Source organism: Castanea sativa, chromosome 12 (genome assembly GCF_040712315.1).
Source record: "Castanea sativa cultivar Marrone di Chiusa Pesio chromosome 12, ASM4071231v1".
In the NCBI taxonomy this organism is placed as follows: Eukaryota; Viridiplantae; Streptophyta; class Magnoliopsida; order Fagales; family Fagaceae; genus Castanea; species Castanea sativa.
Genome location: NC_134024.1, coordinates 48,191,428 through 48,203,568, shown reverse-complemented (window position 1 = coordinate 48,203,568; position 12,141 = coordinate 48,191,428). Strand labels below are relative to the sequence as shown.

General features: G+C 31.9%; 1 pseudogene; it reads left to right on the top strand.

Annotated features, from left to right (window-relative positions):
• The first annotated feature begins 6,357 nt into the window (after nt 1–6,357).
• On the top strand, nt 6,358–10,279 carry LOC142618480 (7-deoxyloganetic acid glucosyltransferase-like; annotated as a pseudogene).
• Nucleotides 10,280–12,141: the final 1,862 nt, after the last annotated feature.

Genomic DNA, 12,141 nt, shown 5'->3' with positions numbered 1-12,141 from the left:
CCCAAACCCGATTTGAATATTTTACCTGTGGATACTTGATTCCAATACCCGATTAGCACTGGTACTCGATTGTTACCTGGATACTTATCCATGGATACCCAGACCTAACCAAAACTTGATTCCAATGCCCATGGGTTGTTTATATTATTTTAATTGGTTACTTTTGTGATGTAACAAACCTCCATCCTTAGGGAGGGGGTGAAAAAGGGGGGAGATAAAAAAAAATTTTAATTTCTTTCGTTTGTGTTTGATTGGATGGTGAAAAAATAAAGGTATAGAAAATAAAATTTGTATAAATTTACTCTTATACTCCTATTACATAACTTTTTTATATATAAATATTTTATAAAAAAATAAAATGAAAAAATGTTTCAATGTAAAATGGTTCAAAGTAAGGAGCAAAAAACTCAGAAAAGGAAAAGAAAAAAAAAATGTTTAAACGTGAGTAGCAAAGATACCTGATTAGCACCCATGCCCAATTACTACCTAGAATTTTTAGTTTTCTTTTTAAATAATAATAATAATAATCTTGTCCTCATGTCCTACAAAAATCTTTAATTTTACTGTTTGTGGTCACCCAAACAATTATGTATGTGCGTTATATAGGAAAATTTTTGTGCTCAAAGTATTCATTTAGTCAAAACTTTGGGCCCGGCTGCATAGGTTGTTGCCAAAACCCTCATTTTTTCTAAATAAGTGGCTTGAAAAATCATGTGAATTTGAAAAAGCACAAGAAAATTGCTTTTTTTAAAACACAAAAATACATTATTTAAAAAACACAGATTTGGCAAAAAAAACGTGTGTTAAGGCTTCTAGAACAGATCGACCGACCATCCAAATTGGCTCTTTTGGATGCTGAACAATGGACTCCTCATTGCAAGTATGATTACTATGGACATCAAAATAAGCTACAAATAACAATAGCAAACAAAAGAAAAGGTTACAATGTCAAATAAAAGGAATTGTTTGGTTGGTGAATTTAAATAACAGTTTTTAGTGTTTAAACAATATATACATATTTTCACACATTTTTTTTACCCACACGTATTTTAAAAAAATACAAACAACATTACTAGAACAACATTACCAAACGGGCCCAAAGTTTTGCTATCTTGTGACTCCATAACCTTACTGCTGTCTTGTTTTAGTTTTTGTTAAATCTTTGTTTAATTCATTTTCAAATTTTGTTTACTACATGCTTGTGTGGTCTGGGCTGGTTCTTAACTTCTGAATTTTCAGTGATTAATGTAAGGCTGTATGGCCGTTGATAGTTGCAAATTTTTTGTTGGAGGTCAGGTTCACTTTGCAAATTGCAAGTACAGTGAAGTGTGACCAATCCGAATTTGTTTTGTTTTGTTTTTCTTTTCTTCTGTCATAATTTATAGTCATTAATCATTTCATTGTTACAATGCCCTACGTTTTTTTTTCTTTTATATATATAAATAGTACGGATTGGGCTCGGGTAATATCCAAACCTGACTCGAGATTTTTGGGTTGAAGTAAAATTCAACCAGGTTATCTTTTACCATGATATATTGAGTAATACTCGAAACTTTTGGGTCGGGTCAAGTACCTATTACCTAGTGGATTTGGCCATCCCTAGTTGCTTATATTATTTTAATATATTGTATGTAAAAATAGAAGATTTGATGCATGGTGTATTGTAAATTGAGATGTTAAAATAGATGAAGTAGCTTTTTGAGGTGCTAAAAACTAAAATTTTTAAGACATTTGATGTGAATACTCTTAGAGATTATAAATAGGCTTATTGTATAAGAGAATAATTAGTTTTTATTTTTTAATATAACTTTAACTTAGTTTCATATCTGAACAGAAACTTTGTTTCTCCGTTTTCTCAATGCTATGTCCACAACATTTTCATAATAAATTTTAAGTGGCTGGGTGTTATTGACTGTTATCAATGAGTACAAAAGTAATTCAAGTGGTGGGTTCAAATTAAAACCAATAACAACTTACCACTTGTGCTTTGTTGTAAAAATGTTGTGGACATATCACTTCTCTAATTCTAATGCAATTCTATTTCAGTTCTCAATTTTTTATCTTGATTTCCATAATTTTGCTTGTCTAAAGTTCAAATTTTTAGTGGATTCTAGTTAACTTAACTTGTAAAGTTTTTTGTCATGCAATAAGAGATTTGAGATTTAAATCTTGATAATACTAAAAACTATTTGATGTCTTAGGTCTAATTATAAAGGCTTAAGAGCAATAATCACGAAGTATGTCTCATTGGTTGAAATTTTATCATATCTATTAAAAAAAAATTACATTTTACCACTCTAAACAATACACTTGATTACACTTTACATCCTAAACTTTCAAGATGTACAATTACCACCCTAAACTATAACCCATTTTTCACTTTGCAACCCTCTGTTAATTTAGACTGAAAAGCATGGCACCATGTGAAAAAACTCAATTACCTATCTTTTCAATTCCTTAAAAATAAAGGAGAAATTACATTTTACCACCCTAAATTATACTCCCCGATTACACCTTTACACCCTAAAATTTGGTTTTTCGTCCAAGATAATGGTAAAGTGTAATTACCACCCAAAAAAAAAAAAAAATTAACACCTAGCACAAAAGATATTTTTCAAATATTATAAAAAATATTATACTATAATAATTAGTGAATCACTTTAAAATTTAAAATAATTATTGTGAAAAAATATTAAGTTATGGACAAAATTTAGTTATAAAATTGGTTGTAACATAAGGCTATAACTTTCTTTAAAAACATTAACATTAATATATATTTTAAAAATCTAACCGTTATATTGCATGTTCTTTACGCTTTTAGTACATATGTCAAATTTTGTACCAATTGGATATTATTTATTATATGAACTATAAGAATATATTTTACGCATAATTTTAAACTACAAAAACTCACAATTTAAACAATTTATTGATGACATAGATATTGATTTTCAATTTTTTAGAAATTTTGCAAACATTGAAGATATAAGAAAAAAATTTAATCCAATGGTGGATTTATCAAAATTCACTTCTAATAAAAGAGATATTAAATAAGGTTGTAGTCTAAGACTATAGCTAATTTGGTAGATAAATTTTGTCAATTTTTTATTTGTGTGTGTGTGTGTGTGAGAGAGAGAGAGAGAGAGAGGGAGAGCTGACTTCAAGCCTTATTTACCCAACCCGCCTTGGATGTGCTAATTTGGATGAGAGAGATTTGGGGTCATATCTATTGGGTTGGGTTGCGAGTCAAGTCATAACATGATCCAACCCAGCCCGTACTCAGTCCTAATAATGGTACACCCCTAATGATACAAAGTGTGTTATTTCCTCCAAACACAAGTTTTGTAGATTAAAATTATGCATAAAAATATTTTTTATATTTTTTATTTGAGAATTTAAATAGGAATATGGAGTAAAAAAATACTTTAAAAAATGTTATAAATAAATAAATATTTTTTTGAGGAAAATAAATAAATATTACTACATTATTAATATAGAAGTCAAGCTCTTTTATATGAACCTAGTCGATTTGCAATCATGGAAAATATCATTCATCATAAAGGTTAAAAGTCTCTGCCATAAATTGTAAAATTGCCAGATTGATGAAATTAATTAGTGATTTTTTTTCACCCCCTCTCTTAGGTTGGGTGGGTCGGTTAAAGTTGGCTAAACCCGAGACTGACTTGAAATCCGAAGGAAGCCCATGTGTTTAACCCGAATCTAACCTTAACAACCATTTAACCCGCCTAAGACCTTTCAGTCAGGTTCGAGTAGGTGATTGAGTCAGGTTTTCTAGGTTTTTGCTCAACTCAATCAGTATCGATTTCTAGGTATATATGCTTAACAAAATAACTTTCTGTTGTTAAAAAACATATACATCAAAGGAATTTGTGTTCATCAAAAACATCAATGGTGTGTTTGGATGACATGATTTGGATGTTTGGATTTGGATTTGGATTTGGGTGATTAAAATCCAAATAACTTGTTTGGAAAGTTTAAAAAAGGTTAAGGATTTGGATTTGACAAATTCACCAAGGATTTTAAACCCTTTAAAATACTTGGATTTGAAATAACTCCTAAAATCAATTGATTTGAAATCTATTAATTTAAAATTCAAATTTAAATCCAAATCCAAATTTAAGTTCCGAAACGCAACCCAAAAGAATTTGAGTTTTAGTCTTTGTCATTATTATTGGTGGTACTAATTGTCAAAAAAAAAATATATATATATTAGTGGTGCTATGTGATGTGACTAGTGCAAGCTAACCAAATCAATTGACATTTTAGGGCATGTTTAGTACATGTGTTTAAACATATATTTTAAGTTTTTAAACAACATTATATGTATTTTCACACACTTTTTCACCCATATGTATTTTTAAAAAATTGAAAATTGTTGTTTAAACACATATACCAAACGGGCTCTAAAGTCATCTTAACATTGGTTCAAGCCAATTTTATTTTTTAGTCTTTCGCCACTGAAAACTTCGGCTATTTTCAAATTTGTAAGACTTCACTTGCATATTTTCCAACAATAGTCCAGGCGCATTTAAAAATGGTGGATTCAATAGATTGTGGAAATCAAATTTCTCAAGTAAGTCCCTCTTCTTCTCTTTTTGGTTTCCTGCCAAACTTTGAATTAAATATGATTTGACAAATTTTGTATACACGCTCATTATAGATTAAACTGTTTTAAGCTTGATGCATAAATTTAACCATAGAAGAGGATTAATAAACGGTAAAACAGAAAGTTGTAGGAAAAATAAATAAAGAAAACGACAAATAACATACATAAAGAATAAGTTAAGAGTTTTGTAACTCAACTAAAACTTTTAGATTTTTTTTGAATGAAGACGTTTTTAGATTTAAATCCAGTTTCCTAACTATCATATTATTAAAATAAAAAGAAGGTATAAATAGAAATCAAACTGGATAATGAGGTGCCTTTATTCCATGGCTAGATCAATTTTGGGAATGGGCACTGTTGATCTAATGTAGTGTTAAGAGGCACTATCATTTTAAATGGCATGAGAAGGAACGAGAGGAGTGCCATTAGATTAAGAGTCTGTTTGAATATCACTTATTGTTAAAAATTGAAAAACACTGTAGCAAAATAGTTTTTAAATGTGTAAATAGTACTGTAGGACCCAATTTTAAAATAATAAATGTGTTTTCTGTACTTGAGGGTCCCGTAAACAGTGCACGAGACCCACGTAAAAACGCCAAACGCGCACTGAAAAACACCAAACGTGCAATCCAAACAGAGGCTCAATGACTATGGTTTGGCACTTGAGCTTGTAATTGTACGCCAAAATGAAGTGTTTGTATTCAAATTTTGTTAGAATTTTTTTTTTTTTTTTTTTTTTTCAGTTGGTAATATTGTCAATTTATTAGTCTTTTTTGTGACATAATAAATCATAAGTAAGATTTTATCAATTTTAATTTTGAATATTTTTTTTAATATTAGAGTTCTTCAATAGTACTATATTATCAATAAAATTCTATAAGCAATAAATATATTTGGAAAAGAATTAATCTTCTCTTTTTTATTATTATTATAACTTCATCAATAAAATGTTTTCTCTATTTGTAAAATCTCTTTTAAAAAATAATAATAATATTTTTGCTATATTTTGTTTATTGTTAGTAACAAATGAGAAATAAAGAATTTGGGTTGGGTTGAGAGGGATTGGGGCCCCCAAAACGGTGTTAATTAGCAGTTTACAAGATAGCTTTGTTGTTTGCTAGAGATTTGAGTCTTCAGAGAATTATTTTTGAAAAGAAATTCTTGTTACTATGCAGGAATTACAAACACAGGGAGGAAGTTTCTCATTTGTGGGTCATTTGACTGAGGAACTGAAATTTCTAAATGTCTTGTTATTGAAAATTTACATTTTGCTAACAGTCAATTGTAATCAATGCTGCAAATTTCAGCTGAAGGAAAGAACTGCAAAGCAAGTCATAGTCAGCCATGATGATGACCTGGTTAGAGAGCATCGCATAGGCAATTTCAGACACTGTAGTATTGTTCAGTTTGCTTAATGCATCTGGTCAAGTTCAGGCCCAGAGATAAAGGACCTGGGCCTGGGTTAGGCTTGAGAGTTGAGAGCCTTTCTGGGTTCTATATTGTAGTCCTTGTTTATTATGGTGCTTTGTTTCAAAACCAAAATTCCAAACTGTGATTGGCCAGTGCAAGTTAACCAAACCTGACTTTTTAGTCATCCTAACATTGGTCATGACTTTAGTCATCCTAACATACTTACCTGTCTAAAACATATCTACCACCCCATATATATGCATGTATATGGCACTAGTTCTTGCCAGAGACACACTGAAAACTTAGCAATTAGCACCCTGGATCGAGCTCAGATGGAACCCGAATCAAAAGCTCCCCATGTTCTTATCTTTCCTCTTCCAGCACAAGGACATATCAACTCCATGCTCAATCTTGCCCAGCTTCTTTCACTTTCTGGCCTAAACGTCACCTTTCTCAACACCGATCGCATCCACAATCGCCTTATCCCTCACACTGACATTCTAGACCGTTTTGTGTGTTTTCCTGGATTTCAATTCAAGAGCATCTCAGATGGCCTTCCAGTTGATCACCAACGAGCTGGTTACCGATGCATGGAAGTGTTTGATTCCATTAAATTGGTGACTGAGCCATTATTTAAAGAAATGGTGTCTTCTAGTCAGTTAAATTCAGCTACTGGACAGTCGGTGACTTGTATCATAGCAGATGGTAGCTTGAGCTTTCCTATTGATGTTGGCAATGAGCTTGGTATTCCGGTCATTCATTTCCGATACAATCAGTGCTTGCTCCTTCTGGGCTTATTTTTGTATTCAAGATATGATGGAAGCTGGCGAACTTCCCATCAGAGGTAATCTTTCTCACTCTGGCTAAATTCGTATTTGCATTCTTGTTTACATAAAAAATTTTAAAATCCTTTTCATAATTATTGTAGTGAATGTCATTATTGGTGCCTAAGAGACAGACATTATGTTATTAATAATTTCATATAAATATAATATTTCACCGATCACAATTTTATATATTATTCTAAATTATTCGGGAGGCTGTCAAGAGTCAAAACAGTGACTTCTTTTTCTGTCTAACACAACAAACACTACAAAACAGCCAAGCAAGCAGCTAAGCTAGGGACCATAGATATTAAGATATGGACCATTTAGGTAGCTAGGGAAAGCCAGAACTTCGAGTTAGGAGGGGCAAAATTCTTCTAAGATTGAATCTCACAAAATGACTCATTTTTATTTTTTTATAAGAACAAAAGGACTAATTATTATTACTAAATAAAGACAAATATAAGAATGCGGATAGTATGCATAAAAAATTAATTATAAATTTATTTCTTATCAATTCATAATTTAGTTTTCAATTTATAAATTTATTAGCTTGTTATAGTTAACACATTTCCCTCAACAACCCATTAGCCAACCAAATGTTTTTATTAATTGTACAATTATTTTTTTCTTTAACTACTTTTTTTAATAAGTTTCTTTAACTTTATTAAGTAACTTTTTAGTAATTACTCACTCAATCTATTCTCGTTATAAGTTATATTAGGTCACGCTCACACACACTCAACACTTCATAGTTTTACAACATATTTCACAAAGAAAAATTTAAAATAAAATTAAAAAAAACAACAACAATGCAATCATAAACAGAGACACAAATAACATAAATGGGTATGGAGGGAGATTCCAAGAGATAAACAAAATACATAAATGGGCATGGAGGAAGTGAAAAGAAATGTTTGCTATTCACGTACACTAAATTGTTTGGGCTGATCTGTCTTATTATTTGGGTTGGTTTGTTATGTTGCTTAGACATTTTTTTTTAAGGGGCCAAGAGTTTGGAGATGGGGGGCAGGTTTAATTCTTCTTGGGCCTAAATTGTAACTCAAGCCTATTGCATATATATGGCTGTTGGTTTTTCAAAATCTCAAGGGGGGCAATGGCCCCCCAATGCCAAACTGTAGCTCCGTCCCTGCTACGGAGTGTGATGCTTGATGGCATGGCAGCAAAGCTATTTATATTTTAGACTCAAAATGACAATAACAGAGCATTCCCATCAAGTGTGCCAAATATCAAATATTTGACATTTAGCACACTAAACACCAAAAACTAAAAAACCCTTTTCATGAGATGTTTTAAATGCTATAATATTTGGCATGTATAAACAGTATTGTTTCATCTTTGGAACGGTACGAACGAAAATGCTAAAAAAAAAATTATTCATTTTCTCTTTCTTCCTTTATGACTTTCTTTCTTCTCTCTCTTCCTTTATAACTTTCTTTCTTCTCTCTCTTCTTTTTTCTTCTTTCTTTCTCGGCCCTTCATCACTCTTACTTCCTTTTTTCTTCTTCTTTCTTCTCCAGAATCTTCACCTCTCTCTCTCTCTTTTTTTTTTTCTTTTTTTTTTCCTGTCACTTTCTCTACGCTTTTCTCTCTCTCCACCTAGACCTTTGCCATGCATTGAGATCGGCTGTTGCCATGGAGTTCAGCCTCACCGATGAGGTCGACCGGTGGAGATCGCATGTAATGGTGGTGGTGGCAGGCTGTGCTTGTGTATAATGGTGGGTTTTTATTTTGTATTTTTTTTAATGGTTTTTTAAATATTTTTATATATTATTTTAATGTATAGAATTGAAAAAGGGAATACGTTATTGTAAAATGGTATGTTGAAATAATAAAGTAAGTTTTTTGATGTGTCAAAATGGCATATTTATAGAACACTTGATGGAAATGCTCTCATGAGCTACCCATTTAGTAATTAAGGAACAAACAATTAGACTGGTAAATTATCATTTTAAAATTCAAATAAAATTTGCCATGCGCAAGTGCATGTCAAAGATGACGAAACTTTCATGAGCTATACTGGAACCTTTTTGTTTTCTGGCTAAACTAATTGGATAGAGAAGACTAGAATTTTTCGTATGAGTTATTGATTTTATACATATTGACATTCTTCAACACTAAAATGCAAAATATTAATAACCGGAAAATAAAAAGAAAAATCATAGATATATTTGATCCTACCGAGATATCATGTGATAGTTTCTTTCTTTTAATTTGCCATTCCTTCATTTCTTGGTGTTGTCACTGTCGCAGATGATCACTTGTTTGCATATATATAACATAGCTATAATTTTCTCAGTTTGAAAGTATAAATAATTCTATGGTAGTTTTATTATTTTTTATGAATTAAAAATATTAGTGAAATTTGTCACGAACATTTGTTTTGTTTCTCAACAAAGAAACGTTTATGTCAAATTTCTTACTAATGAAAAGTATGGTAACCACTCTAGAAAACGAAGATATGGATTGCTTTATAAGAAGTGTGCCAGGCATGGAAACTTTTCTCTGTATGTGAGACTTACCTAGTTTTTGCCGAGCAAGAAACATAGCAAACCCGAATCTCCAACAGGTTAAAAATATGACTAGGCAATCCCCTCGAGCCAATGCACTCATACTTAACACGTTTGAAGATTTAGAAGGACCTGTATTATCTCACATACGCATAAAATGTCCCAAAACTTATACTATTGGACCCCTCCATGCAATTCTTAAATCTAAACTTGAATCCAAAACGACATTGTTGTAATCTCTGTCTCCAAGTAGCCTTTTCGAAGTGGACAAAAGTTGCATGGTGTGGCTTGATGCTCAACCTTTGAAATCTGTAATCTATGTAAGCTTTGGAAGCGTTGCAGTCATGACAAAGGATGAGCTCATGGAGTTTTGGTATGGTTTGGTTAATAGCAAGAAATGCTTTTTTTGGGCTATAAGGCCTGGCTTGGTGACCCAAAAGGATGGCGAAGGTCAAATTCCACTCGAACTTATTGAAGGGACAAAGGATCGAGGGTAAATGGTGGGTTAGGTCCCACAGAGGAAGTTTTGGCCCACCAGGCTATAGGGGGGGTTTTTGACTCATAGTGGATGGAACTCTACCTTAGAGAGCATAGTGGCTGGGGTGCGCATGATTTGTTGACCTTACTTTGCTGATCAACAAACAAATAGTAGGTTTCTGAGTGAGGTTTGGAAGTTGGGAATGGACATGAAGGATGTGTGCGATAGAGTTATGGTAGAAAAAATGGTGAATCATTTGATGGAGGAGAGGATAGAGATTTTCATGAAATCAGCTGTTGAGATGGCTAGGTTGGCAAAAGAAAGTGTAAGTGAAGGTGGGTCCTCTTATGGTAATTTGGACCATTTGATTAAGGATATAAGGTTAATGAGCATGATTACAACAAAATAGTATGTGCTATTGTTTCTTGAGTTGTTATTGTTTAGAATTTTAGTACCAACTAGTTTTCCCTTGTAATTGCAAGTTAAGAAAGATGGCACTGTTTAAAAAATTTTATGGCCATAAATGTGGTGACACATTTTATTTTCCATCATTTTCATAATTAATGACTTGTTTTATTGTAATTAATGTATCATTAAAGTGATGTTAGTAATAAATTCATGTAAAAGGGCAGGTTAGTCATTTTTTAATACTATAGAATTTCAACATATGACATCTGCTCTATATCGTTTAAAAATAAAAATCAACCTATGGCATTCATCATATGATGATTTATCTTTATTATTAAATCAATATACTAATTGATTTTTGGTAAATGTGGTGTTTAAACCTTAGATTTTATATTTGACGTTAGAGACTTTACTAATTAAACTAATTGGTACTCACCGACAAGTTAATCCAATTACAACCATAAATGACAGGAAAATAAATTATCCCCAACGTATCACATCATAGCATTAATGACAAGTCATAATCATTAATGACATGACGTCGCTTTAGCATGCTTCTTACCTACATAAAAATTATTAGAGCATTAGAGCATCAGTACCCGGTGATGCAAATGGTATACATTGGTATATTTTAGCATCAAAGCACCAAAAAGGCCAATTACCCGGTCTTCTAATTATAAAAAAACTTATAATTATGCTACAGTACCATCCTATATTTATGATAGAACTATAGCAATGTTCTAAACCAATTTATTATTTTTTATGCCCCACCATTAAATATCTGTCTCTTTCTCTCTCTTTATTAGTCTCTCATCTCTCTCTCTCAACATTCCAAGCTTCTCTCTCACATATTTCTCTCATGGTGGTGGTGTTTATCTGACATGGGTCGTGGGTCTAGTGGTGGTGTGGAGGTTTCTGGTTTCTAGTTCGGCGATTGGCGTGGCGTGGCAAGGTTGTTGCGTTTCACTGAGGGCACAGTTTGGTAGGTCCTGTGATGGAGGCGCGGTGGTGTGGGTCTGATTTTGGTTCCGATTTCGGTGATGTTGCTGGATTGGTGTGGGTTTGACTTTGCTAAGTTTTGTTGGTCATTTGTGGGTTTTGTTTGATTTTGCTAGGTTTTGTTGGTTTTTTTTTTTTTTTTTTTTTTGCAGTGGTGGGTGATGGACAGTGAGGCAAGGGTGGTTTGTTTGAGTTTCAGTAGCCTTTTTGGGTTTGTTCATGGTGGAGGTGGTGGTAGAGAAAGACAAAGGAAGAGAGACAAAAATTAGAGAGAGGAGAGAGATGGGATAGAATAGGTATGGTTTTGGGTTATATTATTTTACTGTGTAGATATATTATTTTAATATGTTGTATGATAAAATAAAAGTTAATATGTTATGTATATTGTAAAATGGTATAGTATAATAGATAAAGTAGTTTTTGAGATAGTAAAATAGAAAAGTTTGAAGATATCGGATGTTAATGCTTTTAGTATCTAGTGTGCTAAGTAATAATTGCTAAAACACACCAAATACCATTTAAGTGCACCAAATACCAAAAAGAGGCTTTCAACTGGTGTGCTTTTCACAAAAATTTTGCAAAATGTTTAGCACTTGATGGAGTGAGCATTAGCACTATATATGCAGCAACTAGTAACTGTTTTTATTTTATTTTATTATATATACATTTCTCTCTCTCCTCTCGACACTTTCTCTCTCTTAATTGTTTTATATTATTTTAATGAGTTAAAAAAAAAGAAGAAGAAAAGAAGATGGAGTGATAGGATAAATTGTGAAATCGTACGTTTAAGTAGTAAAACTAAATATTTTGGGTATTAAAGTAGTTTTTTTTTTTTTTTTTTAAAGAGACCAGATGCTCAATGCT